The sequence below is a fragment of the Chelonoidis abingdonii genome, chromosome 22 (assembly GCF_003597395.2).
Source record: "Chelonoidis abingdonii isolate Lonesome George chromosome 22, CheloAbing_2.0, whole genome shotgun sequence".
Lineage (NCBI taxonomy): Eukaryota > Metazoa > Chordata > Testudines > Testudinidae > Chelonoidis > Chelonoidis abingdonii.
This window is the reverse complement of record NC_133790.1, coordinates 16,675,259-16,701,567: the sequence shown is the minus strand read 5'-3', so window position 1 is coordinate 16,701,567 and position 26,309 is coordinate 16,675,259. Positions and strand designations below refer to the sequence as shown.

General features: G+C 41.4%; 1 protein-coding gene across 1 annotated transcript in view; it reads right to left on the bottom strand.

The window, feature by feature from the left end:
• ARVCF (ARVCF delta catenin family member) overlaps window positions 1-14,365 on the bottom strand; it is a 449,379-nt gene extending 435,014 nt beyond the window's left edge. The window contains exon 1 of the mRNA XM_075060041.1: window positions 14,293-14,365. The gene's annotated coding sequence lies outside the window, so the exon portion shown is untranslated. The remainder of the gene's footprint in view (window positions 1-14,292) is intronic.
• Between the last annotated feature and the right edge of the window lie 11,944 nt (window positions 14,366-26,309).

The following is a 26,309-nucleotide window of genomic DNA, read 5'->3' as shown; positions in this document are numbered from 1 at the left end:
GCCTTGTATGTTGCCAAAAGTCTACACTTACCAGTAGATGCAGCAAGTGTTGATTTAGCGGGTCTGGTGAAGACATGCTAAATTGATGGGAGAGCACTCTCCCATCGATTTGTGTACTCCACGTCCCCGAGAAGCGTAAGGGAAGTCGACAGGAGACACTCTCCCATTAACACAGCACAGTGTAGCCACCAGGGTAAGTGGATCTAACTACATCAACTTCAGTTACGTTATTCACATAACTGAAGTTGCATAAGTTAGATCGACTTACCTTGGTAGTGTAGACCAGCCCTCAGTGACATAGCATTGAGTGGAAGAGAAGGTACATCCAACAGGCCCCAAAGCAGCTAGTCACCTGTAAAAAGGATACACTCATAGTTCTGATGAAGCGAGTGCCAGCATGCTGCAGGTGTTATGCAGTAATTTCACAAATCTACAAATTCAGTAATTAGAGGGGAGAGAAATCAACCTGACAAAGATAAAGACAAACCAATGAAGCAGTTTTATATGAACAGAAAACGTCCAGGGCAACAACATGCTCTTATTTATTGGATTTACTCCAGAATTAAACCAGTATAAATCAGTGGAGTTACTCCAGGTTTGAAATAGCGTAACAAAGAAGAATTTGTCCCTACTCTAACTGGCACACAGAGATTGTCACATAAAACCTATTTATGAAAAGATTGTGTACTTCCAGATCTGGATTCCCAGTCCTAGTCAAACTAATGAATAATGTATTTGTGAAAAATTAATAACTGAGTGCTACCAATATATGCTGCAGTTTCCAAAAACCATGTGAAATAAGCTTTAATTCCTAACCAGAGACAAATCTTGAAGGCCTTTATCAGGTACAACTCTCACCCAAGTCAGTATTTCTTCTGTGGGTATCTGCTGAACTCAGTAGGTGTTGCACCTGATTAAGGACTTGCGTATTTGCCAAATAGTGCATACCACTAAATCATCATTAATATGAAACTGACTATTCAAATTCATTTAAGATCTACTACACGAAAATCAGTGTTGCCAACTGTAAGAGGCACTTTTCAAGACACCACAATTTTCCCCCAAAATAAAATTCTGATAAATAGAGCAGCTGGATCATTGACATTCTGTATCATATCAAGAACTGGAGCAGCCATGCTCCAGTCTTCACTGGGGATTTTCCTGTGTTCCTTCCATTGCTCTGTGTGTTCCAAGCTTTCATCTAATCCTATTTTTTCTGCTTTAGATTAATAAACCATGGTCAGTGGGTTTGCACCAAATATATTCCATGTATTTTTAACATTGAAGTCTTAAATAGCAAAGTGAGCCACAGTCATTTCATGGATAACCATAAGGGAAACTGTACAATGCATCCCTAATGTAAGACTGTTCAATTAACATTAAAAAAGTCCTGGCAAGCACTTTCATGATAGATGCATTCAGTAAAAAGAACCTATGTGTTAATTCATTGCTTCTTCCTTCATCTTTCATGATGACAGCAGATGTGACCAAAGTGTTTTCAAGCTTCTGTTCATTCACTTTGTTTTAGGAGCAGGACTTTATAGATGGTGATTTATACAAATAAGTTATTTTCTCCTTCCTCCTCCTACCCCACTATGGACACCTAAATAAGAGGATCTCTTCTGGATATCAAAAAAGAGGAATCGGCATTTTAGCCACCTCTTTGGGCAACTTTTATATTTCAGAAGACAGATACAGCACAAGTGGGTTGTTAAATATTTGGCCTGTATGAGAAATGCCTACAAATTTAGATTTGTGCAAAATATACTGCTTTAAAAATTAGCATGCATTTATTGGAGTGGGAAATATTCTAGCCCACATACTGCCCTTTCCTACAAAACCCCCAGAAGCTGCTATACAAACATTTTATTAAAAACATATGAAAAGTGAAAAGATAATGTATACTTTAATATATTAATTCTTTATAGAGTTTTTGCAGCTCCTCAAGATGCAAATTTCCATTAAAGAATGAAATCTGTACCTTAATAGTCATTAAAATCCAGCTCAGTTCCCTCCAAACAAAGGAGAGAACCACCCTTCACACACCCACTAAACAAACATTTGTTTTTAGATCAGTTCACAAATTCTTCTCTTTGTGAAGATTGTGGCCATTCCTTCCTCCTCTTAGGAAGACCGAAAAACTCTTGAGAATGACAAGAAAGACACTTTTCACCAAGCTAATGTGTCGGAAAATAGATTAGGCTGATTATTATGATCTTAAGGAGGAATTGCAGCTTTCAAGACTACATACAAGCCCACCTTTTTTCCTATGCATTTGAGAATGTAGTGGGGGTGGGGGTGATAGGTTACAGCGGTGTCTGTTTGTAGACATTATCAGTGATTTATTAGTTGTATGGTAGTGATGTACAGATAGACTTGTGCTAGATGGCAGCTTCTTTTTTTTTTTTTGAAATAGTTAATTAGAGCGTTGTAAAGTGCCTAAGGTTATAAAATGTAAGTAAATATAAGGATGTTCCATATCACAAGTAGTAAAGGGATTCTCAGTGGAAAGGCCAGCTTGTGGAGCTATACAATGTGGAAACAAGAAGTTTCTATGCACTCAAGAGGAAACTGCTGTTTCTGCAGAGTACGTGGGGGTAGTGTCTGTTTTTCAGCTTTTGGGGGTTTTATGATGTAGCTCTGAAAGCTTTCAGGCTGAGAAAAAGGCACCAACAGTCCCTTAATGGCAGAGAGACAGTCTAGCACTGGTGCAAGAAATGCAGCCAAAATCCAACTTAAGATATCAAGCTAGTCCTTGGGGAGTCTCTACCACATCTCAGAAGTGGTCATTTCTGCTCAGGAAAAATCCAAGACTGGAGTAATTGTACTTGACTGAGTTGCACTAAGCTCTGGGGTGGAAGTTGGTAAGGCACATGTGCATGCTTTCAGGGATACAGTAGTCACTTATTTTCATGAATAATAAAGTCACTGAAAAGCAAAAGCCAAAATAAAATCCCATCTCTAACTGTTGAAGCCTGAAGTTTGTTACATTAGGATTCCACACATATATTGGAATAACTCTAAAGATATCTCCAAAGTACTCTTACAAGTTAAAGTAACTCTACAGTATCATCAGATATATGCAGCCTTAACAAAACCCATAAAAGCCACTTATACTCTTTGTGTACCTCATTTCCAATCTCTTGAGACCAAGGTGGCCAACCTGAGCCTGAGAAGGAGCCAAAACTTACAAATGTACATTGTCAAAGAGCCACCGTAATACATCAGCAGCGCATAGCTGCCCTCCACCCCCGCTCCGGCCCACCAGCAGCCCGCCAATAGACATTCTCCTCCTCCCTTCACCAACTGATCAGCTGTTTCGTGGCATGTAGGAGACTCAGGGGGGAGGTGGAGGAACGAGAGCATGATAGGCTCAAGGGAGGGGGTAGGAAAGGGTGGAGTGTAGGGCCGGGTCAGTGGCAGAGCCAGGGGTTGAGCAGTAAGCACCCCTGGCACACTGAAAGTTGGCATCTATAGCTCCAGCCCCAGAGTCAGTGCCTATGCAAGGAGCTGCATATTAACTTCTGAAGAGCCGCATGTGGCTCCAGAGCTACAGGCTGCCTCCCAGTATTGAGACATGAACCTTCCACAAACAACTCCATTTATGATTTTTTTAAAACAACATTTAACTCCCAGGTTTAATATATACACTTCTGGTAGGGCACTTGGAGCGAGCATTAGGATACCTATGGCTAGGGCACTCCGCCCTAGGGTTAGGGTTCCTATAGGTAGGATACTTGGAACTATGGTTAGGGCTCCTATGGGTACGGCTTCCCGCCCTAGGGTTAGGGTTCCTAAGGGTAGGGCACTTAGAGCTAGGGTCAAGGTTCCTATGGGTACGGCGCCGCGAGGTTATGCTTCTGATGGGTAGGGCACGGAGCTAGTTTAGGGTTCCTAAGAGTAGGGCTCCTGGAGCTAGGGTTAGGGTTCCTATGGGTAGGGCACGTCGATATAGGCTTAGGGTTCCTATGGCTAGGGCTTCCTGCCCTAGGGTTAGAATTCCAAAGGTAGGGACTTGGAACTAGGGTTAGGGTTCCTATGGTTAGGGCACTTGGAGATAGAGTTAGGGTTCCTATGGGCAGGGCTTCCCGCTCTAGGTTAGGGTTCTATGTGCAGGGCACTTGGAGCTAGCGGTAGGGTTCTTATGCGCAGGGCACTTGGAGCTAGCGGTAGGGTTCTAGGGTAGGGCACTTGGAGCAGGGGTAGGATTTTAAGATAGTGCACTTGGAGGCTAGGGTTAGGGTCCTATGGCTAGCGTTCCCATCTATGGGTTATGTTCTGTGGGTAGGGCACTTGCAGCTAGGGTTAGGTCGCTATGGGTAGGGCACTGGCGCTAGAGTTAGGGTTCCGATGCTTGGGCACTTGGAGCTAGGTAGTGGTAATATGGGTAGAGCTTCCGGTAGGGTTAGGGTTCTAAGGGTAGAGTACTTGGAGCTAGAAGTTAGGGTTCCTATTGGGTAGGATTTCCGCCCTAGGTTAGGGTTCAATGGGTAGGGCACTTGGAACTAGGGGTAGGGTTTTCTAGGGTAATGAACTTGGAGCTAGGGATGGGTTTCTATGGGTAGGCCTTACTGCCTAGGGTTAGAGTTCCTAAGGGTAGGGCACTTGGAGCTAAGGTTAGGGTTCCTATGTAGGGTACTTGGAGTTGGTAGGGTCCAAGGGAGGGTTCCCGCCTAAGGTTAGGGTTTCTATGGGTAGGGGCCCTGCCTCGGGGTTAGGTTTGGGAAGGCGCCTGCTAGGGTTGGGTTCTATGGTAGGGATTTGGAGCTAGGGTTAGTGTTCTTATGGGGCGGGTTCGCCCTAGGGTTTGGGTTTTGGGCAGTATTCGAGCAACGGTTAGGTTCTATGCTATGGGCTCCGCCTAGGGTAGGGTTACTATGGGTAGGGGCACTTGGAGTTTTAGGGGTAGGGTTCTAGGGTAGTGCAGTTGGAGCTAGGGTTAGGGTTATATGGGTAGGGCTTCCATCTAGAGTTAGGGTTCTAAAAGTGGGACTTGCGCTAGAGTTAGTGGGTTCGCTAGCTTAAGGGCAGATTGGAGCTAGGTTAGGTTCCTGTGGGTAGGGCTTCGCCGCATCGGCTTGGGGTTATAGGGTAAGGGACTTGGAGCTTAGGGTTAGGGATTCCGTGGGTAGGGCTTGCCGCCTGAGTTAGGGTTCTAAGTAGGACACTTGGAAATGGGTTAGTGTTCCTAGGTAGGACACTTCGAGCATAGGTTAGGTTCTGTGGGTAGGGATTGGAGCTAGGTTTTTTGGTTCTGTGGGTGGGTTTCCGGCTAGGGTTTAGGGTTCTATGGGTAGGGGCTCTTGGAGCTAGGGTAGAGTTTCATGGGTAGGGCCTTGAAGTACTGTTAGAGTTCCTGTGGGAGAGGCATTCACCTAAGGTTAAGGGTTCTATGGGTAGGGCGCCTGCCTAGTTTTAAGGGTTTTAACGGGTAGTTGGCCTCTAGAGCTAGGGTTAGTGTTCCGATGGGTAGGGTTTCCCACCCTAGGGTTAGGGTTCCTATGGGTAGAGCACTTGGAACTAGGGATACCGTTCCTATGGGTGGGGCTTACAGGCCTAGGGTTAGGGTTACTAAAGGTAGGGCACTTGGAGCTAGGGTTAGGGTTCCTAAGGGTACGGCTTTTGGAGCTAGGGTCAGGGTTCCTATGGGTAGGGCGCCTTGCCCTACTCTTAGGGTTCTTATGGATAGGGCACTTAGAAATAGGGTTAGGGTTCCTATGGGTAGGGCATCCCGTCCTAGGGTTAGGGTTCCTAAGGGTAGGGCACCTGGAGCTAGGGTTAGGGTTCTTAAAGGTAGGACACTTCGAGCTAGGGTTAGGGTTCCTATGGGTAGGGTTCCCCGCCCTAGGGCTAGGGTTCCTAGGGGTAGGGCTCTTGGAGCTAGGGTGAGGGTTTCTAAGGGTAGTGAACTTGGAGCTAGGGTTAGGGTTCCTATGGGTAGGCCTTACTGCTCTAGGGTTAGGGTTCCTAAGGGTATGGCACTTGGAACTAGGCTTAGGGTTCCTATGGTTAAGGCACTTGGAGCTAGGATTAGAGTTCCTATGGGCAGGGCTTCCCGCTCTAGGGTTAGGGTTCCTGTGGGTAGGGCACTTGGAGCTAGGGTTAGGGTTCCTTTTTCTTAACACGTAATTTAAACACACATTTAAATTTTTAACAACTTTGGAAATCAAAGCAACACCACAGAACCAGAACTAATCTTGCTATCTGTTTCAAAACTATTGAAGTATAATATCTCCTTAGGACCTTAGGAATACAAAAAAAAAGAAAAAAAACACAGATAAAATTTAAAAACACTTCTCAGGCTGAAAAGTGATCTATGCACTAACTAGTAGCAGGCCAGATAAAAATGAATTTTAAAGAATATCCAATTTTTAATGAAAATTAAATTAATAAGCATTTAAAATTAAATTTGAAATTATGAGAACCTGCACTAAGGTCTAAACTTATTATAATCTATAAAAATTACTCAAATTTTAAAAAATGTAAACAGTATATGTTTTCTGTTGATGTTTTAAAGGAAATCAAACCACTAAACTGGTGCATGTCACCAGCTTAGCACTGGAACCAGAGTTTACGGACATACTAAACCAGCTTTTCACTTCAGTAACATCGTCTGCAGCTGCAGAGAGAATATTTCCTTCATTTCAGCTTTGCAAGACTTTTTTTTACGAAGCCTTGAATGGGACTAGAAAGGCGGTTTCATTTTCTTCTTGTTTGGGAGGCTTGATTCAGTTAGTTCACTCATGAGGTATTTTTAAAATTTTCATTCTAATATTCATTCTATAAGTTCTCTTTAGAATGGGATCTGAAACTGAAGTGTTTTCTGAAAAGCCTAGAATGTAACAGTGAATGTGTAGAAGACTTAATTAATAAAATAGTCATTTTTTTTTATGTGATGGAAAAATAGAATTATGCTTAAAGAAAAGGGTTAGAGGTCAGATGATCTAGTTTTCCTTCTCCATTCCATCCCAGACTTCCTCTGTGAATTTGGAGAAGTCACTTCACTAGGTGCATCAGTTTCCCTGTATGGAAAATGGGAAAAACACTAATCTTTCTCACAGGGACAGTGTGAGCCTGAATTCATTAATGTTTGTGAAGTGCATGGAAGAGTTTCATACGGAAGGTGATGATGTTCAAAGTATTATTCACAGTAATGTTTATGTTGTGAGAAGTCTTTAGCTACATAAACTTATCAATGATTTTTATGTAGAATAAGTACCAGTAATTCTTTTGTTAAAAATGAATAACGAGCTTTCTATCAAATGATCTTCATAGGTGTGAATTTAAATTCTAAGCAATCAGCTCCTATAAAGCACAGCTCATACAAGGGCCTAGAGCCACTCAAAACAGTGTTGAAAGTCATTTTGGCTGACTGGCATACTAGGTGTATTAAGTTACTTGATAACTAAATAAGCCTCCTGTCCATCTGAGTCGTGAAATGATAAACATAGAGCCCAAATATATCCTACTTGTAGACATATGTCAACCTTTTTACTATTTTGAGCCAAAATGGTATGAGGTTACATCTGACACTTGGTAAAGAATGGAAGTTCCATGCAAATTTTGAAGATTAGCTTTCTGCCATAGATTTGTAACCTCTCCATCTTTTTTTGTAGGTGTGTGTTAATATGCTCCCATTTTGAAAGGGAAAGGACTTGAGAGCACAATATAGATCATCTTAATAATGCATTTGCACATCTAAAGATAACAATTCTCAGGTTCCAGAGTAGCACGTATGGTTTTGAATATTGAAGAATCTGAATTCAAGCAAAACTCTCCATCTGAATTCAAGCAAAACTCTCCTTGAGCAACAAAGTACTGCCTCCAGATCTGCCTTCTACAAATAATGCAGTACCATACTATCTTGCTAAGAGTACACTTTTAAAATAACTTTTAACAGGAAAATACAACTTCCTATTTCAGACTGATCAGTACTTCTGAAAGTCATTTTGGTCCTAAGCAGGTTAAATGCACCACTTAACGAAATAAGTCAATTAGCTACTCCACATTAAAAATCTCCTTGCATTGATCAACAACATTTCAGCAGGGTCTGTTACACAGTGAAGATAACTCTAGTTTATAGTCTGATCAGGTACAACTCAATAAAAACTAGTTTTCATAATATTACATCACATCCACTGCCAGCAGTGGCTAAGTAAGTATTACTGGCTGCTTAGCTCCTCTAATGCATAATATATTTTAATTCTACTAACTTCAGGGTCACATTACAACTGCTGCTAAATATGATGTTTACTTGGCCTCTTCCTTATTAAGAGGCCATGGAGACAGATGGGAGACTTGCTAGAACTCTGCTTATACTGATGCTGTCCGAGTTTTTCTGAACATGCCCAATAAAAGTTCTCCACGTTGGTACTTAAGCTGGGGGCTAAGACATGTTGAGAATCACACCAGTTACTAAATTTCTCATACACTCTGTTTGCAAGATCCAGTTATTGTCTCCTGAATCATTCAACTAATTTCAACAGTCATTCATCAGTTATTTTTTCCTACTCAATGTAGTACTTGAAAAGTCAGTATTAGTAGCTTACTGCTTGATCAACTCCTTTGTATGAAATAATGCTAACTCTGTCCTGACAGCTTTCACATTTCTCAGTTCTCTCTCAAGACATTAAAACACCTCTTCATCATTAACTTGAATAAACTGCCTTAGCTCATAAGCAGGCCAGGACAAGTTCCTTGGGCTTTCAAACAAGCAACCATTTTAGACTTCACTCTACTCCTTCTGTATAAATAGACTGACCGAAATGAGACCATCACTTATTGTAGGAAGAGAATTATTGTCCAAACTCTGCCCACATCTACACCCATTCAGCCTTCACTGAAAGCACTAGAATTGCATACATGATACTGGAGGCAGAATCTGAGTCTGTAAGGAAATTTTGATCACTTGTGTAACCATGGCAAGAAGATAATCATGTAGATGTAAAAGCCCCAGGCACAAGATCCCACATAGGAATCCATGAGACTAGACTTGGATTTCAAGTAACCTCATGCAGAGACAACTTGAAAACGCTAAATTCTGGATAACAAAAACTTAATATCAAATGAACTAGCCCTTCTTAATTGTTTAAAAGTTTTTGGCAGCTGCACAAAAAGAGCCGCTACTTATTTATACACATGGTATAGACTCAAGGAAATAAGTTTCTTTTTAAAACAGTTGGCTCCAATCTGCTGAATAGTGCAAACATTTACAGACTAGGGAGCTATCTTTGGGAATTACACCTGTGAAATTAAGATGCTGAAACCCAATCTGACATATCAAGGCTTTGTTCCAAGTCTTCCAGAATAGACTTACAAATTAGGAGAATTTTTAGAAAATGAGATGATCAGCTCAATTTATCGAGCAAATTAATTTGAGCAGGGGTGGCCAACCTGTGTCTCTGGAGCCACATGCAACTCTTTAGAAGTTAATATGCAGCTCCTTGTATAGTCACCGACTCCAGGGCTGGAGCTACAAGCGCCAACTTTCCAATGTGCCAGGAGGTGCTCACTGCTCAACCCCTGGCTCTCCCACAGTCCCTTACCCCACTCCACTCCTTCCCACCCCCTCCCGTGAGCCTGCCATCCCCTAGCTCCTCCTCCTCTGCCCCCCCCCCAGCCTCCTACATGCCATGAAACAGCTGATCAGTTGGTGTGGGGAGGGAGGGGGAGGCGCTGACTGGCAGGCCTGCCGGTGGGCGGGAGGCGCTGGGAGCGGGGTGGGGAGGGGAGCTGATGGAGGGGTGCTGACATATTACTGTGTCTCTTTGGCAATGTACATTGGTAAATTCTGGCTCCTTCTCAGGCTCAGGTTGCCCCCCATGAATTAGAGATTGTATAATCTAGAAGAATCTATCAATTCAGGAAGATTAACTCCTAGTTTCTGAGTCTCTAGAAAAAGTTAGCAGTGATGAAAGCCAAAATGCTTGGTCATAAATTAATGAAATACGAGATAAAAGAATCAAGAAGCTGACTTATGTGGACAAACATGGTTATAAAAAATTTACCATGAAAACCACATATGCCAAGGATGAATCAGAATACCTGAAATCAGGCAATCAGGAAGACTTTTTTCCTCCAAATTTTGGTAAAAATTTATATATTATCAACCTATTAGAATACATAGTGCCAGAACCACCCCATTATGTATTTACCAGAAAAGTGTGGGATTGCTTTTACAGGTCATACATGTTGATCACTGAAACCACATAACTACAGTCCCAATCTTACTTCAGTTGGTTTCAGTGGGTATAGGATTAGGCCAAACTTGAGTTCAGTGAAATCAACAGTAGCTGTATTCATGTGTCAGAGGCCAGAGCTTAGCCATTAAAACTCCCAGATTTGAGGTCAATGTTTCATACCAAACACTTTACTATAATTCAGATTATAATTTTGAATCATCAAAGCGAAGACTAGGTTTGACTACAGGCAGCTAAGCAACATATAAAGGATTCAGAAAAGAAAAAAAAATCTTTTTTACCCAGTTCAGCTTAAATTTTTATTTCATCTGACAGACCTATATATTTTGAGCTCTTGAGGAAGCAGCAATCTTTATTCTTTCAAAGATCATTCTAGGATGAACACTGGCAGGAGACATCTATACAATTGTTACTTGTATTGGCACCTTTCCTTCTTAAATATTTAATGGAAGTTATAACTATATAGTCAATATATTCTTGCCTGCCAAAAAGTGCACACTTTTGGAAAATAACTGTTTATGCAAGAATGAGGTTAGGACATATGAAATTTTTGTTTTCATAATATTGGATTGAAAGACTGCAGGGCTGAAGTAATATGCAGTTTTAGAAAACTCAAGACCTACGGTTAAAATTGAATTACCCCTTTTAATTTTAGCACAGTACTGACGTGTAGAGCAGCTTTGAAGCTCTCTCTTGAATGCCTGAGGATGTGACCAGTGATGTCTGGTGCTGCAGAATTTAGCCATTAATGTTCACTGTATACCTAATCCCAACAAGTGCTCAGCACCTGCAAATCTCACTGAAGTCAATCTAAAGAGGGTGCTTAGCACATGTAAAGATCAAGCCCTATATGAAGTAGAGGAAATGAAAAAACAGCTTGAACACTTTTAAAAAAAATTCTCTAAGCTTGGTCTGCTAATAGTACAATATGTTTTTGAGTTAAATGGACAAGAGGACAATATGGATGGCATGGCAGGAGCACCTAAAAATCCCTACCTGTACCCAAACGTAGTGTATAAAAGCAAACTACTTTCTTCATACCAACTGTATAGATGGTTACACAGCTTTTTGCGGGAGTCTAGCTGTAGCACATGATTATAACTGTGCTTGAAATAAATGGCACAATTTTTACACTTATAGGACTGTTACTGCTCCTACTGAAAGCAATGGAAATTAAACCACTGAGTGTGATGGGAGTATGAGCAGGTCCAAAATGGTTATGGCTTTTAAGATTTTCTATCAAGTTCTCTACGGCTTATGGAAAATTCAATAAATTTTCAAGATCACTATCATCCAGACAATGACCAATTAAAATAAGCCTAAAACTACTTTAAAAATAAGCTGTCTGAACAAGCAGGCTACACTTTATAGAGAAACTAGCCAACGTACTCTCGGGTCTGATAAGCAATCAGCTGAAAGCATGATCATTCAGAAAATGAATGGTTGTCCTGATTAAAGGCGACACCTTCTTTAAAATGAGAACAGAGCACACCTAACTCCTGAAATAAGCACATCAGTTTTAGTTTAAAACTCTATTAAAAAAAAAAACAACTTTTGTAATGATCCTACAGTTACTGCCTGTGATGAGGTACATAAACTTCACACTGAGATAGAAGGGGTTAAGGAGCCGTTCTGGGCTCAACCAGCCCTGCCCCACTGCAGCTACAGGGTCTGCTCCATCTGGAGGAGGAGTTTAAAACAGAGCCAGATAGTCCTTGTGAAGATAGCTCCTCAGTAGGGTATAGTGCAGTGGTTCTCAACCCACAAGCCACTTACGGCCCAACCAGCACACAGCTGCAACCCATGTGACATCCCCAGGGCCATACAGATAGCATATATATCTATATAGCTATATAGTGTGTATATCTATCTATCTGTCTATAGCTTGTGTGTGTGTGTGTGTGTGTGTGTGTGTGTGTGTGTGTATATATATATATCGTGTGGATGCAGCCCACATAACACATACAGAGCTGCATATGAGGCCGACAATGGTAAATAGGTTGAGAAACACTGGTATAGTGGTAGACTGTGGTGGAGGAGTGTGCAAGTAGCAGCAGCTATCCTAGGTGCTGAAGAAGGGACTAGCTTGTCCTTAAGGATTAAGAAATGCTTCACACTATTTTGTCTTGGAATGTTTGTGAGACTGTGACTATGTCTTGGATTGGGAAAGGAAATAGTAGGAAATGGTCCAGGGAGGCAGCCTCCAAACATTCCTAGGTACTTGATCTTAATGCTATTTGTAGGGCCCTGGGTTGGAGCTTGGTAGAGGAGAAGGGCCGAGGTTCCCCTACCAACCATCCATTTTCTAGTAGCTTTCTAATAGCTCTATGTATTAGCGAACTCATGTAGGACCAAAAACTACAGTAACAAGATTTCCTCTGAACTCACCTGCCTCCTATATGTTACTTATGTTAAGAAGTCATAACTCTTATCCTTGCTTCCATCCTCCCATATTAATAGTATTTCCTCTTTATCCAATAATCTGATTATTCTAAGGATAATGTTACCAAGAGAACACTTCTGAAATATTGGAAAATGGAACAGTTTAAAAACTTTGGATTTGTGTGACTAACTTTTTATTTTGTAAGCTTAGCCTTCTGCCTTTAGTCATACTTAAGATTAGTATTTTAAATTATACCTACAGCATGACATGTACCTACTTTATGCCAAAGGACTGTTGTTAATTGCTTTACCTAGTGTCAGAAAACTTCTGTTTGGTGACAGGGTAGGTTAGCTACCCAAGCAATGGTTCCCTAAAATTAAGGTAATCAAAGTGAAATGTTTGGCCTTCAACTCTGCTGCCTGCACTGTTCTAGTCAGAACTATTCATTGAACACTAGTTAAGCAGCCTAGGGGTCAAGTACTCCAAGAAACCATACATCAAGGGTGGCCAACCTGAGCCTAAGACGGAGCCAGAAATTACCAATGTACGTTGCCAAAGAGCCACAGCAATACGTCAGCAGCCCCCCCCCTCAACTCCCCTCCCCACAACAGCACCTCTCACCCACTGGCAGCCCCACCGATCAGCACCTCCCCCTCCCTCCCTGCACCAACTGATCAGGTGTTTTGTGGTGTGCAGGAGGCTTGGGGGGTGGGGGATGGGAAGGAGTGAGAGCATGGCAGGGTCAAGGAAAGGTGTGAGAAGGGGTGGAGTGGGGACAGGGCCTGTGGGAGAGCCAGGGGTTGAGCAGTGAGCAGCCCCTGGCACATTGGAAAGTTGGCGCCTGTAGCTCCAGCCCCAGAGTCAGTCCCTACACAAGGAGCTGCATAACTTCTGAAGAGCTGCATGTGGCTCCGGAGCCACAGGTTGGCCACCCCTGCCATACATGCTACCTCACAAGTAGATAACTACCATCATGATATCTGTGTAACATCCACGTGTTGCGGAAAAATACAAATACTAGGTAAATGACACCTACGGAGCAATTATTAAAGCATGATCTTTTTACTTCACAAACTTAGGCCTCTACCACTTGAACTAAAGATTTCCCCTAGCTGGCAGTAGCAGTAAGTTCCTTTGCCTTGTGAGGGCATAGTCACACACAGCCAGTACCATTACAACTGGACATAGAACAGCAGGGTTTTTTAGATCAATTAAGATTATAGCCTAGATGAAGAGGCAGGAAACCAGTTCACCTCTTATCCAGAAGTGGGACGCCAGCAGAAATACTTTGAAAGGATCCATTTATAAAGTTTTGAAGGCTTTATTATTATTGTTACAATAGTCTGTTAATTAACCAACATTTTGATTAGCCTAGCATTTGTTTTTCCATAGTATTTTTGCTGTGTCAAGTAAATTGATTCAAACTCTGGCATATCTTAAATTTACAAATATACTCAATTCAATGGTCCTGTTGTTTGATGGAAAGGCCACTAAAGATTTCCAAAAAATGAATTTAGTCTTTCACTGCTTTTCTTGTGAGGCAAAGAATGACAATTGTCATACATACTGGAATACTCTGAATACTGGAACAGTAAGGGGTAGGAGAGAGAGGGAAGTAGCAGTTTTGGATTTTAGATTCCACTGCTGTGAAAATTTGTGTTAATAACAGAAAAACATCCTTGTATCTTTGAAAACTGTGACAGCTCTTACCACTCTTCCAGCCAATTTGACAACCTTCTTCCGCCGTTCGCAAAGCAGAACTTAATAAGCATGTGGATGTCCCTGAAAAAACACAAGAAGCAGAGAGACCATTGTTCCAGAAACTGTGCCAATAACAGACCTACTGCTGTATGGAGCTGAGTTCCAACAGCTTCTCAACCTAAAATGGCTTTTAAAAATGCAGTGTTGTATCCAGGGAGTAAAGCTGCAACGATATGACTTTCAGTGATCTTCAGAGTCACTGTTTATGACAAGGCAAGGTCACAGAAGGCATTTCTCATTTGGTTCAGATGCTGCTAGGCAACTGAGTAGGCTTCTGCTGAAACCTCTTTACAACAAAATTCAAAAAAATCACATGCATGAAAAATATAATGGCAAGATACAGTAAAACAGACTCCTCTCCTATTCTTTTTATTAAATATACATTGGAGAATGCTAGGCCTGTACTTGAAATCAGTGACCTAACACATGGTGTCCTGTTCAATTATTATTATTGTTGTTACCGGTACACTAATCATGATGTCTTAAAAACAAAAATCCAATGCCATGTAACACATGCTAAAATAGCCCTGTATTATAAACAAATAACTAAGCTTGCCTACAAAAATACTCAACTTTGACATTTCTCCTGTAAGAGCCAGTGGTTGCATGTACATCTGTCAGAGACGATGTAGAAAATACTTAGCCCTGCCTCAGTGTAGGGGCCTGCACTAGATGACCTATCAAGGTCCCTTCCAGTCTTCCATTTCTATGATTCTATGATTATTCAGTTTGCCTGGAATTAATATTCAGAAGAAATATCTTGCTTAATTGTATTATTTAATCCAATTGATTAATGATAATTTACCACAGGAGAGAGGATAAGTCAGTCTTTCTGAAGTGAGACTGGAAAATATACCAGAAGAAAAAACAACAGTGCCCCGTGGTAGATTACATTAACCACATAATTGATTAAAACTACCAGAACACAGCCATCAAACCATTCTTCTTGAATCACATACATAAATAAAACTTCAGATATGCTAAGGAAGGCTTTAGCTGCAGGAAGTAACAAAATTGTATGTCCTTGTATTACACATACTTACAGAAGCTATAAGACAACTTCACCAATCCTCTTATCAAAGTGTCTGAAATTCTTATTCCAAAACAGGTGGAACAACAATACAAACAATCCAGAAAACAAATAAAAAGCATCTTGGCAGACTGTGGCTTGTGCTAGACAGAAAAGGGGATGGATTTTACTCTGACCTATAAGACATTGATCTAAAAGATCACTCTTCCCCTGAATTCAGCAGGGTCTTGGACGTCAGTGCCAGGAACTCTTGACCAACACTAAGCCGGTTACCTGCGACTTTAAATCTGTTTAAGGCCGATATACGATTTAACGCTGTATCCGTTCACACAACGTGTCATAATATCGAGTTAAAACGGCTCCTTAAATCGATTTCGGAACTCCTCCCAAACGAGAGGAAGTAGCGCTAAATTCGATAGCGATAACTCGGATTAGGGTTCGTCGTGCGGACGGAAATCGACGTTATTGGCCGTGGGCGGCATCCCAGAGTGCAGCACTGGACCGCTCTGGACAGCAATCTGAACTCGGATGCAGCGGGCAGGTAACAGCGAAGCCCCGCGACTTCTTGAATTACATTTCCTGCTTGCCCAGCGTGGAGCTCTGATACAGCATGGCTGGCGATGCAGTCTGAAATCGAAAAAAGAGCTCCAGCATAGACCGTACGGGGAGATACTAGGTCTGATCGCTGTATGGGGAGACAAATCTGTCTCTACTGTATCAGTCTCCGTTACAGAACACGAAATGCAAAGCGTTAATAAAAACTCCAGGATACACAGCGCTGCGTGACAAGCGTAACGGGAACAGAGACTCAAAATGGCCGTTCATGAAGGAGGGAGGGGGTACTGAGAACTCCCACCTATCCACAGTCCACAGCAGTCTCTGAAAATATTTGCATTCTTGCTGAGCTCCAATGTCTGTAGGTTCAACACTCAGGTCTGGCGTGGTTCAGTAGGAACAGCACTCCTCATTTTATTTCCCACCCCCACCACGTGAAAAGGGAAAGATTGCTGTGCTATGGCGTTTGCTCAATGCACTCCGTGAAAAGGCGCCAAGGGTTGCCTGCTGCCTTCACAAAGGGAGGGGTGAGGCTGTACCAGCACCCACCGGCCCGGGTGTATTTGCCCACCCTCAGGCACTGTGCTCCAAAACGGAAGTGGCGCAACTCTGGCGCCAGCTAGGAACAGCTACCCACAGTGCACCGCTCCTGAAATCGATGGTAGCTTTGGACCATGGACGCAAACAATCGATTTCGGGATCCCACTGTGGACGCGCTACACCGATTTTATTAGATCTGTTTTGTAATATCGGTTTAAGCTAATTCGAAATAATCGTGCAGTGTAGACGTACCCTAATACATCTGACAAGTTTTTGAAATTTCTCTTATAAAAGTTTTAATCAATCTGATGGGATGAAAAAATAGAAAAGGAGTGGATACACTCCCAAATATCTCCCCGGTGATCTTTACATATGTTGTCATTGCACACACAGAAAAGGTAGAAAAAATATTTACTTAATTTTAAAGCAATATTATGAATTCAAATCATAGAATAGTAGGACTGGAAGGGACTTCGATAGATCTAGTCCAGTTCCCTGTACTCATGGCAGGACTAACTATTATCTAGACCAAATAAAATATTTTTAAATTGTACTTGTTCTCTACATGAGCGGAAAAATTCAGTCTTGGTGCTCTAAGTTTTGCACCGTTAATGCATCTCTATAGTGCTAACAAAAAAATCTCTCCACTTTCTCTTCTATCTTATACAAGACTGGTTAGAACTTTAATTTCATAACACATGTATTTTGGAAAAAAATCCAGATATCAGTTACAAGCTTATATAAAATATACACAAAGTATATGTACATAACTAGATATATTTCCACATAGACAATGTGTCATTAATCTATGGCATGTTTACTATTGACCAGACTAAACTCTTACCTCAGTAACACTAGATTTACACCAATGTATTATTACAAAAATTAATTCTGTAACTGATATCAGAATTCAAACCAATGTGGCTATTTCTCATTGCTTAAATAACATGAGGTCTAATGCTTCAATAGAAAAAACATTGATGTGAATGACAAGGATCAGACTTATAGGTGTATATAACTAGAATAAAACACAAAATCAACACTTGTATATAATAATTGATAAACACCTTTTAAAAGGACTAGCAATAGCAAACAGGGCTATTTGTGCACAGTAATACAAGGTTCAATCCTGGTTTTGCTATGAACCGACTTATAATATAGTGAAGCCACATATTGTCTGGTTTTTTCCATTCTGATAGGCCAGTCAGAATTTGGATACCATACAACATTTGAGTGTCTCAGGGTGCAACTACTTTCCCTTTAAAATTTTCTGTCTGGTTTGGTAATTTATAAGTACAGGGCAATATCATGTCTTAATATAGCAACTTCCAATAACTACAGGAAGTCATTTGATGCAGGTTTATTTGATGTAATTAGTAAACAGGATGCTTTGTTTATCTACATTAGCTCTGATGAGTGCCATTTAGTCCCACATCATGTTTAGCAAAAGGAGAATGGAGGAAAAAAATCTCATTATAAATGAAAGAAACATACTGGCAAGTTAAGCACATACACAGAAAATATATTTGTCAAAAAATGAAAGTGGTTTAATAGGGTCACTGTGTTCCAGAAGCAGCACTGAAGGGAGCTGGTAGTCAGAGAAATTTGTTGAATCTGTACAAAGCCAACCTTGGGCAAGAATCTTCTCCCAAAGTATCATTTCTATTAGCAATTCAGATTTCACCTGCTGAGCAATTCAATCTGGAGTTCAGGGGCAGGATTCTGGCATTACTTAGTTTAGAACATCTTGTTCCCCATTAACAAACCTTCCAGAAATAAAACATACATACACTCCACTTCTTTTAGTCAAAGGAAAAAGTAAACAGTGAAAACAAATAAGAGATAAGACTAAAAACAAAGACTTCGGTGGAGCAATGTTACAGGTGGGAACCTGCTAAAGTTTAAAAATGTTTATTAATGTTAATTAAAATATTAAGAAATACAAAACAAGAGTCACATTGCATGATCCACTTTTAAGATGCTCTCACAGTTCTTATTTTAAAAAAATGTCATGTGTAGCCTACATCAGTGGTTTTTAAACTAGGGCCACCACTTGTTCAGGGACAGCCCCTGGTGGGCTGGGCTGGTTTATTTACCTGCCGCGTCCACAGGTTTGGCCGATCGCAGCTCCCAGTGGCCGCGGTTCACCACTCTTGGCCAACGGGAGCTGCAGGAAGCATAAACACAACAGCCAGCAATCACAGCTGGTCCTTCCTTGATATTCTATGTAAATCTCATGCTACAGGGGAGGAATTTATTTCAGTGAGAAATTCATAGTAAATATAATCATGGCTTTTCCAGACCATTTTTGAGGTTTCCCCATCATCCTCTTAATACAAGAATATAGTTTCTAGAACAGTGTGCAGCTGGAAATCCCTTACTCTCTGCAGTGTAGCATGCTAGTGGCCTGAAAACTGTCCGTTTGCTCCCTACTGTACAGGCATCCCCAGTGGTTGGGTTCAGAAGGGAGGTGGAGGGGGTCACCTGTAATTTCCCCAGACAGACATGCCTTTCATTGTGTTCCTAGAAGCTGAATCCTTAAAAGGTATCCTATGTGCAGTAGGGAAGGAGCAGGCCAAACTACTCAGTGGTATCAGCAGCTGTTGCTGCTCTAGCCCCATTTTGGAATGGAGTATGTTCACCTGCCTTGCAGTTCTGGCCTTACCAGTCTGTATTTAAGAGTTCTTGCAGTTCTTTTGGACAATAACTTGTGCCATTTTAGTGGGCTCACTCTTCCATCCATGAATGGGGCAGTCTGGGCCCTTTATACTCAAGACACAGATTGGAGAGACACACATAAGGAAGCTTGTGCTGGTTAAATTAAATTATTCCACAAAATGCTAAGACAGCTTTAATGTTAGTTATATATGGGCTCTTGTTTCGTTGGTAGGGTAAGTCTTCACTACTTGTTTTGCTGATGCCACTCATCAGTGTTGGAATCAGTGTGCTAGCTTGGGGGAAAACCTCTAATGCAAACAAGGACAAGCTTCTGGTTGTGCCAACTGTATCTTCAAATTACCAAATGTGCCTCCCTCCAACTAAACTTGTTTTGTCAGCACATATGGTATATGCAGTGTTTAGTCTATTCAAAAGATGAGTAAATGAATATTCTCATACCAATCTGGGTAGCTCTCGGAAATGACCTTTTCCAACCAGAAGAAATTCAGTTTTCAATTTCAAATAACTGATTACAATACTTGTCTGAGAAGCAATACAAATCAAGAACAGGTTTGCCCTCATGGAGAGACAGAGTGACCCTAGGTCTCTGGCTGTCTGTAACACATACTACTTATGCCTGTAAGAAGTTCATAACTTTTATTAACCCTTTATACTAGGTTCTGTTTATAAAGCATGACTGATTGTCTCTTACTTTGCTGACAAGTGGCCATCATTGGGTGACCCCACTCAGGATGCCCTCCTGCAGCATGGCTGCCTCCATTTCCCCTTTCAGTTACCTCAAACTCTATGCTAGGCACTCTTGCTTAATCAATCCCCTTCACGGGGACCACTTTATTATCAAACATACTGCAAATAGTTTCTAACAAGCCCTAAGATGTAGTCCATACCACCACCCGGGTATATAGTCCTTAAAACCCAGTCCTTCACAACCAGAGCCCCCACAGGCTCTCTGCTGGAAGAACATCTTTACCAGTAGAGCAGCCCTCATTCCCCTAGCCCTCTCTCTGTTTCTATTGTTACGGCTCTCTAGCCCTGGACATATCAATGGTAAGTTCCTCCATTGCTCCCCTCCCTTCAGCCCTCTCCACTTTAGAGCAAGAAGGCAACTTTCTTTGCTGCTCCTCCAGCCCTGGCTCAGGGCCATCAACTTCCTTGCTGCTTTCCTGCCTTCAACCTTCTCCCAGGAACCACACAGTCTCTGGATTCCAGCAGCTGTTGCCTCCTGGCTGGCTAAGTCTTATCTGACTCACTGAGGGTACGTCTACACTGCACGATTATTTCGAATTAGCTTAAACCGATATTACAAAACAGATCTAATAAAATCGGTTTAGCGCATCCACAGTGGGATCCCGAAATCGATTGTTTGCGTCCATGGTCCAAAGCTACCATCGATTTCAGGAGCGGTGCACTGTGGGTAGCTGTTCCTCAGCTATCCCATAGTTCCCACTTCCGTGTTGAGAGCACAGTGCCTGATGGGGCAGAAAACATTGCCCCGGGTGGTGCTGGGTACAGCCTCACCCCTCCCTTTGTGAAGGCAGCAGACAACCCTTTGGCGCCTTTTTCGCGGAGTGCATTGAGCAAACGCCATAGCACAGCAATCTTTCCCTTTTTTTTTTCACGTGGTGGTGGGGGGAAATAAACTGAGGAGCTGTTCCCTGAACCACGCCAGACACTGTGTTTGAACCTACAGACATTGGGAGCTCAGCCAAGAATGCAAATAATTTTCAGAGACTGCTGTGGACTGTGGGATAGCTGGAGTCCTCAGTACCCCCTCCCTCCCTTCATGAGCGTCCATTTGAGTCTCTGGCTTCCCGTTACGCTTGTCACACAGCGCTGTGTATCCTGGAGTTTTTTATTCAAACGCTTTGGCATTTCGTGTTCTGTAACGGAGCTGGATACAACAGATTTGTCTCCCCATACAGCGATCAGACCTAGTATCTCCCGTACGGTCTATGCTGGAGCTCTTTTTCGATTTCAGACTGCATCGCCAGCCGTGCTGATCAGAGCTCCACGCTGGGCAAGCAGGAAATGTAATTCAAAAGTTCGCGGGGCTTTTCCTGTTTACCTGCCCGCTGCATCCGAGTTCAGATTGCTGTCCAGAGCGGTCAGTGCTGCACTCTGGGATGCCGCCCGGAGGCCAATAACGTCGATTTCCGTCCACACGAACCCTAATCCGAGTTATCACTATCGAATTTAGCGCTACTCCTCTCGTTTGGGAGGAGTTCCGAAATCGATTTAAGGAGCCGTTTAACTCGATATTAATGACGACGTTGTGTGAACGGATACAGCGTTAAATCGGTATATCGGCCATTAAACCGATTTAAAGTCGCAGTTTAGACCTGGCCTGAGTCTCTCTTTCACTAAGACTTTACCCCTCCCCCTGCTGCCCTTTTGTCTTAGTTGGCCAAATGGGAGTACCTGTTCTGGCACAGAGGAGTTGGACCTACTTTACTACTAGGCCAGCCATCCTGTGAGAGAGCCAAACAGCAAAATCTTAGCTCTTACTGAAGCATTAGTAACTTGCATCTGAGTGAAGACTAAGCAGTCTAATAAGGACCTGACCCACCCAGTCAAAGCACTGTTACCAGTCTATTAGAACAGGCTAGTGTGATTTTGCTTCACAAAATAAACAGTATGTGAATTTCACAGCCACAATCACTTGCTGATAAAACTTGCATTTAGCCTAAAACAAAGGCTTTGGTGTTAAAATTATATGGGGTATATGTCAGACATGTTTTTGGACCTCCTTTTTCTGGCACTCTTGTGTCACACTAAGCAAGTGAAGCAGCAATAGAGGCAAACAAACCTTCCAGTCATCATTTACAAGCTTGTTAGAAAAGTTTAGTCTGCCAAACTGCAGCTCCCAAAAGGTATGGATTTCTTAGGAACCACACCAAAACTAGAAGTACAGCAGGAATAAAAGTGGAAATGTAATTTTAACTTGCTGAATAAATTGAATTGCTTACCATCATTAATGAAAGAAAAAATGATGGAAAAGAACACTTAATCTAGCGGTATATCATAAGCTCTAACAATCTTCTAGCACAGCACTTATTGGGAAGTAATGAGTATAGTCACTGAACAACTGCACTGAAAACTAGCTTAATAAGTCTCTTATTAATATTCAGAAGCTCCTCCATATCAGCTGTTCTCAACACACTAAAGGGTGAATGGCTCTTATAGAACAGCCCTAGACATAATCCAGAAAACTTTGACTGAAACCTTAGTTCCATGACTATGGTTCCTTCCAATATGATTGTGGAAGATGGTACTAAGTACCTCACAGAAGGCACTGAACCCCTTCACAGAATCAGTCACAGCATCATATCAGCTCCTGTGGCACTTGAAAAATGTTCATAAACAAGGGGAAAACATTTTCAGTTTGTTTTATCCACCCTAAAAGACAGGAACATTGTGAATTACTTTAAACAATGTTTTCCGGCTTATCCAAAACATTAACCTTCCATTGTTCTGATCGTCCCAGTTGCACACATGCCAACAGACAATATCTTTTACAATCAACTTGGGTTTACCATTCTCAACAGCCGTTTTAAATTTAGCCTGCAAAACAACCCTAAACAAGAAAGGATGGGGGAAGGAAGAGAATCAAAATACCACACAAGCAGGCAGTTATTTCTTACTTTGAATGCAACAGAAGACCTCCAAGAGGCCAAGATGTTAACTAAGAGTTCCTGCAGCAGTCACTAAGAGTACTGTAGAAAAGCAATGCATAATATTCAAGATGTGGAGAAATATTTGATAGAAACAAAAAAAGATTATGGAAGATATATCTACTGGTGGACCAAAACACATTAAAAGATCATATTCACTATGCTTTATAACCAACTCTATAAAAGGGCAGCAGGAACTTCTGCAACTTTAGAAGAACCTTTGTGAACCCTTCATTTTGCAAAATGCTAATTTTTAATTTGTGTTAAATAATTTAAAATGGTATATTTAAATGGTAAATAAGTCTACTCTAGAGGTCTTTCTCTCTGCACTCATCCAGATAATGTAATTCTCTCCAATATATCCTTAGTTGGGGACATGGACTCCAAACTTTTGAGCCAGTGGAGTTCCACTCATCGAGGATGCTCATGGGATGCACCAAATCACTGCCTACACCTTCCCTAGCCCATTAACCTGTCCAACCTTGACTGGCTCTGGCTATTTTGGGAGTTGCATTAGTCAGTCATCTGTCACTCATGGGAGATGAAAATGGCTTGTACCACTGAGACTCCTATCCTGTGGACTTCACAACTTGGATTCTCTTAGCAGAAGACGGCATAACCCAAAGGTGAATAAACACCTTCCTACACAACTTTTGGGTTAAGACTTCTCCACTTTGTATCTACCAGCTGCTTCCCAAAATATTTGGCTAAGATGCCTACTGTAGTATCTTAAGTTATTGGGAACTTCTTATATCAAAGTATTCAGACATGAGAGTGAGGCACATAAACATGAACTGAGTATGTCTGTATCACATTAGTAGCCACAGCCCACGCCCTAAGGGTCCAATCCTGCATGGTGCAGGCTGCCTTCATCTTTCAATGACAGCCCTAAACTCTCAACGGCCAGTTCACAGATGCACTGAGCAGGTCTCTTTGAAGGAATAACCCTAGAATATTACACATCGCTTGTACTTGTTGACCTTGGTCTTGACATTTCCCCTTACCATTTCATTTGTTTCAATTTCATAACCTCAAAAGTATTTTACATAGCTTTCCATAAAGAACTGACTCTCAGAAGTTCATTGCACAAACAATACAGGTTAACAATCATAATTATAGGGGAAGAAATCTCCATAAACTTGATATTTTGACTTATCAGAAATCAGTCACTTGATTTTATCTGAAATGACAAGAGTGCTCAAATATGTTTCTTGTCCTTTATTAGAAAAGTTTCAAGTGACATTTGTTCCAAGAAAGACAATGCTAGCAGGCAATGAAATGTCAAATGCCTCCCCTGGAGAAGTAAACTTGGTGTATGATTCTCTTAAACACATCAGTAACTCCACTGCATCCAATGAAGTTAAACTGGTATAAATCAGTGGTAAGTTAGAGGAGAAACAGGCTATGAATTATTAATATTTGTGTAATTGTTTTATTCCTGCGTAATTTCTTTTATTATAACTTCTCTACAATCAATAGAGGAAAATTCCTTTCCTGATTTATTTTCTCCCATTAGCACTCTCCAACCTGGTGCAAATATTTTTCTTCAGTGCAACTACTACAGGAAGTAAGAACAATCAATCCTGAACTCTAGAAAAGTATCTGCCTATTCCAGCCTTCCTCCTCATCTGATTATAGCTGCTCTCGTTCTGGACTCTTGTATAGGTAAATTCTGCCCACACAAGTTTGTGACCTAGATGAGCCAATAACTGTGTTGTGTCAGCAGGCTCTTGAGCATATTTGATTCTACTTTAGTTCTTCAGGCCAGCGATAGCTATTCTATACAGGTTCTTAGAACATACTCATCCCCATAGTAACTGAGAACCTTGCAGTAGTGCATTAAGTAGCATGATTGACAGCTGCCATGTGGTGTTTGTTCTTTAGTCCCATACCCAGGGCAGGAGAAGTGTATGCAGTGGAGTGTCTTGTTTGGGTTTCTTTTTTTTTAAACATACATGTTCCTATGATATTAGAGAAAGCAAGGAAGACACCTTGCACTTGGAGCAGAAGGTGGTGAGGTTTGTAATGATCCTTAGTTCTGGGGAGGCAGGTTCGTTTTACAATCTCAAGCCAGACACTGAGAAATGTCTATCTTCTACCCAGATGAGCTTTACCCTTATTATAAAGTTCCGCTGTGCCAGAAGAGCAAAGTTGTTGACCATGGTCCTCATCCCAGAGCTTTAGATGGTCTTCTAAATATTCTGGGCCTAAACCATTGAGCACCTTAAAGATAAGGAAAAAGTCCTTGAACTTTATTCAATATTCTATGGGATGCAGTATAAAGAGCAAATTAAAGTGTAGAGAAAGGGCTCTTAAGCACTATAATACAAATAATTACTAACAGCTCTCTACTTGTTTAAGTTGAGAGATATGTGTAACTGAATGTTTTTGAAAGCCATTTCAATTCTGAGGTATAACCTTGGCTCACTGCTTCCAAAAAAATCATTCTCTCCTTTATGAGCTTTCCCATTTGGCTGCATGTCCAGCTGATTTCCCCCAGATTTCAACTCTTTTGCATTGGGAATAGTTGCGTTATTCTGAATTTTTTTATTGCTATTGGTCCCATTGTGCTAGGCACCATATATAGCCTTAGAAAGACATTCACTGCCCTAAGATTTTATAATCTAAACAAATTAGATGGACAAAGGGTGAGAGGGAAAACAGAGACAGAAATGAGGTGAGTTGCCCAAAGTCATGGAATAGGACACTGGCAGAGTTGGGAATGGAACCCAATATCTCCTCACTCTCAGCACGAGTAATTACTAAACAACAAGGACACTCCTTTCTTGAGGAAGGGAATCCATGTACCATGGGGAACATTCTGTATTTGCAAAAGATGGACTGTATTATCTAATGTGTCACTTCCACCTGTAATTGCTACAATTGATCTTGCATTGACTCACTTGTCTGCAGTTAGTCTGGTTCCAAAGGATTATCATACTTGTACTCCTTTTTGACTTGAGCACTTACTCAAAATTCAAGATCGTCTGGGTTGTTTTGGTGAAGAGAAATTGCTGGTGGCGCCAGGCATTTCTTTGGCATAATCATTTATTTACAAAGAATGAATAAAATCCAGTTTCCTTGAACACAGGAAGACTCAAACAGGAGATTCTCTTTGCTTGCACCTCCAAGCCTCTTTCAATCAACACTCAGTCCCAAAAGCTTTCTCTGTGCTTTCTCAGAACCATTCTCCCAGTACTTGTTCTATTGTCTCCTCTGCTTTTTTCTTCTTTTCTGTTTCTTTGATGTTTCTTGCTGTTTCCCACTGACACATTGATCCAATTTAATCAACCCCCCTACCCTGAGTTTCAGATTACAATGAAAGCCCCCTTTGGAGGCATGGCTAACTCCTACTCCAGCCTTGCCATGTGCCTTTCTTTTGGACAGAGGCACTATGGATTTATCTGTCTATCCCATAAAGGAGCTCAATTGCTTTTTACATTTATTCTAAATAAACAGCTGTTATGTCCACCAGTTTCAGTGAGGTTTAA